Raw genomic sequence first — 5,639 nt, 5'->3', positions numbered from 1 at the left:
CCCGTGCCTCGGTTTCCCCACTGGTAATTCCCAGCTGCCCTGGGGCACAGAGGGGCTGCCCTGGTGGGGTGCGGGCTCGTAGGGTCATCCAGCAGCTGACGGATGATCTGGGTACCTTGGGAGCATGGTCTGCACATCCCCCCCAGTCCCCTCGTCCACAGTGGATCCCACCTCTGGAACATGCTGGGTCCTGTACAATGGTACCCCCCTGCTGGGGCAGCACCTTGCAGCAGTGCCCGCCTAGAAGAGGCTGGATTTGGGAAGGAAGAAGAGCAGGATTCAGGCAGGGAGCAACACAAGATTAGGGCAGGGAATGGGGCAGGATTTGGGCAGGGAATGGGGCAGGATTTGGGCAGGCAGCAGAGCAGGATTGGGGGTGGAAGCAGGGCAGGATTGGGGCAGGATTCAAGCAGGATTCGGATGGGATTTGGGCAGGGTCAAACACCCATGCCACGTGGCCCCTCTGGCCACAGGCTCCTCGCTCCCAGCCCCATCCACTCTCCTGGTGCAGGCACAGCCCTGGCATCACGTTAATCCCCGTGTCCATGGGCAGCTTCCAGGGAAGCAATTTCACAGCCCGCAGGACGCGCGCTCTGCTCACCCACACGCATCCAGGCGGCACGAAACCATCCGCTGCCATTTAGCACACGGCTGTGCCCGGCGGCCTTGCAGCTCCCGGGAAACTGAGGCACCAGCACGGCTCCCCATGCTGCACCCCTGAGCCCGGATCCCCCCTGCCATGGGAACAGCCCATGGAGCAGGGCTGGGGCTGGTGCTACCCACTGGTGCCAGCCGGGAGCCTGGCACAGAGCTGGTACCCTCAGCATCCTCCCCTGGGATGCCACGGGATCCAGGTATCCTTCCCAGGGGTACCCAGATCATGCTCCACCGGGATGCAATAGGATTCAGGCATCCCCTCACCAAAAGCAGGGTTCAGAGAGCAGCACCCTTTATCCCCATCCCTGGAGACCTTCTCCCAGCACTGGAGCAGCCGCTCCGGTGATTAACAGATCAGTTAATTGTGAACGCCAGGCACGCCTCACTAATCCCTTCTCCTTCTGTATCTTCTAATGTGGCTTATTTAACCAAAAGGATTGATTCAGCCCCTTATTTCTGGTTTTACCATCTTGGGCTGAAACAGCAGCAAAAAAACCATAAATAGACGGAAAATAAACTAAAATCATCCATCATTTTCTGAGGCAATGAAATAAAAACAAGGACTGCATGAGGGAAAGGCCGAGCCCCAGCGCTGCTGCACACACACCACGCGTGTCAGCCTGATTAGGGACAAAAAATCAAGTTCCTCCATCAAAGCAAGCCCTGATGCAGAGCCAGGAACCACCAGCTCCCTCCATTTCCAGGGAAAATACTAATATAATTATTATAATGATAATATAAGTATTAGAAGTATTATAATGTAATTCTAATAATGCTATATATTATAATAATATATAGTAATAATAATATACTATTATTGTATATAGTATTAGTATTATATATGGAATTATACACAGAATTATATATAGAATTACATATACTGTATTTTTATACATAATTATATAGTCTATTTGGACCACAGAATATTAGAGTTATAATGATATATTGTAATAAAAAAAGAATAATAGACAAGCAAAGCAAGATCAAATTGACTGTTTAAACCAAATTCTCGTGCTTGGTGTTTTAAATGAGCTCTGAGTGGGGGTGGTGAGGCCCAGCCCACGCCAGCCAGGCATGTTCTGGTGGCATCCCAGCAAACCTGCTGTCCTGAGGGACAGGGAGTGACCTCAGCCCCTGGTGCCTGAGGGGAGCACCCCACCCTCTCTCCTGGCAGGGCCCCAGGTAGGGGATCCCTCCATTGGAACCCCGGATGCCAGCGCCGGGAGCGGTTGCCGGGGCAGTTGCCAGGTGCAGTTGCCCACGCCGGGAGCGGTGCCGGGCATCATGGGCACCGCTGGTCCCGCCGGCCGCAGGCGCGTGGCACCGGCCACGCCGAGCTCACAGCCACCGGCACGGCAGCGTTTACGTAACCGCGGGAGCGGCAGCGCGAGCGGGGCAGCCTATTTATATCCAAAATGCTCGGCGGTGTTACGAAACCAGAGCTCTGGCTCCGGAGAGGGGCCGTGCAGGAGCAGGGCCCGCGCACGAGGCAGCCCAGGGGATGCTCCATGGGGCGGGCAGGAACCCGGGCACGGGGTCCGCCTCTGCCCCCCACCGCAGTCCCGAAAAGCTGGCACAGCCCAGACCCCGCTGCCCCAGACCCCGCCACCACAGGGAGCAGGAGGATGCTGGGCACCAGCTGCCCTGCCACCCTCCTGCTCTCAGCCGGTCCATGGTGCCCAAATCACCCACGGGCACAGGTACACACAGACTGGGGAGACTGGAAAATCCCTCCTTTGCCATAGGAATTGTAGCAGGGGTGGCCGAGGGTGGACACAGGGAGCCTGGAAAATCCCTTTGCTGTAGGGATGGCAGCAGGGAAGGCCGAGGGTGGGCACGGGGCACGGGCAAGGAGCACACAACCACACGGGTATTTCGGAAAGATGAAGAGCCATGGGGTCCGACATGGTGGCCTGGCAGCAAGAACAGGGCCTGCACAGCCGGGACAGGAGCCTGGGAGCCCACGGGTACCCTGCCCAGCCAGGCGGGCAGTGCTGCTCCACTTACTGCGTTTGCCTACGCTGGAATTTTCCTTCGCTCCAGTAATTAAAACAAGCGGTGTTAACCCAGCTGCTGGCACCAGGCTGCAGGGAGAATGTGGACATGGCTGGCAGGGGGGAAGGGAGAGGAATTGGGACCCCCCCGACACTCCTGCCTTCAGCCCAGGCTGTGGGATGGTGGCTCTGTGGGAAGTCCTTGACCTGCTCTGCTTCCTCTGGTGCTGAGCCCTCCCAAACCCACCAGCCCCACATCCTCACTGTCCCTTGGTCGGTTCCACCCTCCACCACAAGCCCTGTGCCAGCTCTGGGACATCCCGAGGTGCTCCATGTCCCCCATCAGCAGGGCTGGAGCAGCCGATGGCAAAGGATACGATGGCAGTGGGTGCCCCGAGACGGCTGCGACGCACTCCAACGGCACCTCCCGGGCTGTCAGGGGGATTAATGCCCACAGGAGATTTATTTTCCTGCCAGTGGGCATGCTGACTCAGCACAGAGCGGCTCCTCTCCTCGTCAGCCCATCACTTCCAGCCCCACATCACATCCCCGCGGGATCCCTCTGGCTCAGCTCCGTGAGCAAATTCCCCCTGGGGATGTGTCAGGGTGTTTGCTGGGGCAGGAGAGCAGACGGAGCCAAGTTGAGCCCTGGGGCAGCAGCAGCACACGGCCAGACCATCATTCCTCCATCCCACCACGCCTCCATCCCATCGTCCCGGGCACTGGGCCCCAGCACCTCTACCCTTGCCGGGTTGGCGTGGCACAGGGTGGGAACAGGCTGAGCCACAGCACCAGAGCAGCCCAACCGCCCCTTTGACCCAGACCCTGGATTTTCCAGCCCAGGGAATCAGCCTGGCACATGGCAGGTGGTGTCACACCAACAAGGCAAAACCTGGGATGCGTGTGTCACCTGGCCACAGGCAGCCAGGACCAGGCAGGGCCCCAGTTAAACACAGCCCCCCAGCTGGATGCAGAACCCCTGGCTTAACTCACACTGGGCACCACGCTGGCAGTGCCATTCCTGCCCTACTTCTCACGGTGTCACCAGGGTGCCAAGGCCTGGCCTGAGGCTCATGGCAGGGTGGGCACCAGAGCCCTGCTCTGGTTGGGAGGACGCAGTGCTGGGGGCGGGCAGAGCCACGGGCTGCCCTGGCACAGGGTGTCCCAGGGAGGGCTGGGAGTGCCGGGCAGGGAGCCCGTGAGTCACAGCCCCGTCCCGCCGGCAGCACAGGGCCCTTTCAACCCTTTTGGGCAAATTAATTTTCTCCTTAATTGGTTTTGACCAGGATCGTTTTCCACCGGTCCAGGAACATGCCCGGCCCGTGGGGGGGGTAGGAGGGAGGGAGGGGAGAAGGGGGAGCACCCCTGGGGAAAAGGATCCTGGCTCCGTTCCCTTGTTGAGCCGAGCAGGGCCCAGCTGCCCTGCTGTGCAGTGCCAACATCATTCCCTGAGCAGGACAGGGGGCTCACCACATGCCCCCCCACCTCTGCCCACCCCTGGTATCCTTGTGGCACTGGGATTCACCCCCTGCCCATGTGCCCAGCTCCTGCTGCCTGTCAGCCCGGACAGACAGACGGCACCTCCTGCACCTCCCACACACTGAGCCCCCATGGGAAGCACGTGGCAAGACAGGAAACCAGTCAGGGTGCTGCCACCCCTGTCACCTCTCCTCCAGGAACTCCCACCACCCTCAAACCCCCTCTGTGTCCAGTCCCAACAACACCTTCCCCTTGTCCTTCTGCAGCACTGCCAGCAGCCAATCCCCCGGTTGGTGCCAGGGTGGGAGCACGGGCGTGCCCGGCCCCCATTTGGGTTGCCGGGGTTCTTCTGGCTGCAACAGCCCCTTTGCCACCACGGTTCCCCAAGTCCTTTCCCATCCTCATGCCAGGAGTGGTGCTGGACACGGAGCACCAGCACTCACAGAGCTGTTGTCCATGTGAGGCCTGGGACAGTGGGTGGGTGGCAGTGGGTTCCAGCCAGGTCCAAAAACACAGGGCTAGGGGGACACCCCCAACTCTCCCTTGGCCTTGATTCCCCGTCCCCCCCCAGCTCCTCGAGCCCTGTCTGACCCCCAACAGTTCTGCCTGGTGCCTCCCAGCACCGTCTGCTCAGCTGGGCTGTGGCAGGTCATGGCACTTCCAGGTCAGGGAGTGGGCACTCAGTTCCCACGGGAAGCCCAGGAGATCTGGGATACATGTTGGGGCAGGCAGCACAGCAGTGCCTCTTGCTGACAGGGTGGTTGTGCTCCACAGGTGGCTCCGTGCGGGAGCGTTTCCGGGCCCGGCCTGTGGATGGGCAAAACAAGATGGGAACCACGAGGCTGCTGGGCTGGGACCCTTTCCCAGAGCCCCAGGCACTGAGAGGGAATGAATCCCCGACACAGCTGGCTCAGCCTGACACAGGTGTATCGGACAGAGGAGCCAAAAGTGGCAGGTGAGGCCAGAGCATGGGCAGCTGTGGTCGGCACATCCCTGTGGCACCTCTGCCCCGGGTGACACCACTGTCACCATTCCATGCTAGCAGGCCACCTATGGCCCAGTCCTGGCAGCAGTGGCTTCCAACCACCCCTTTCCAGGGAATGTGGGCCCAGGAGGAGATGCTCCCCTCTGCAGAACCAGCGCCCCTAAGCCTCTCCCGTCCTGTCCCAGCTGTGGTGCCACCGTGCCCTACAAATCGCTTCCTGCTCCTCCTGACCAACCCCAGGCACAAGCCAGCCCCAGGGAGCCAGGCTGGCACAGGCAGCCTCAATGCCACACAGGCAGGAGCTGCTGCCACACAGACCAAATCCACAAAGCCATGAAATCCAGAATATGGTTTGTTCCTCTCTTTAATTCCCCCCCCGGTGCTAGTGGGTGGCAGCTGCACAGCAGCGCCGAGCTCTGGGCCTGGCAGCACCATGATGGGCAGCGATGGAAACCGTGCTGAAGGGCTTTTAAACCAAACATGCCTTGAGAATCCCCAGGCTGGCAGGATTCGCACGGAGTAGA

The sequence above is a fragment of the Manacus vitellinus genome, unplaced genomic scaffold, assembly GCF_001715985.3.
Source record: "Manacus vitellinus isolate BGI_N305 unplaced genomic scaffold, ASM171598v3 scaffold_24_pilon, whole genome shotgun sequence".
NCBI lineage: Eukaryota > Metazoa > Chordata > Aves > Passeriformes > Pipridae > Manacus > Manacus vitellinus.
This window is presented reverse-complemented; position numbering follows the sequence as displayed.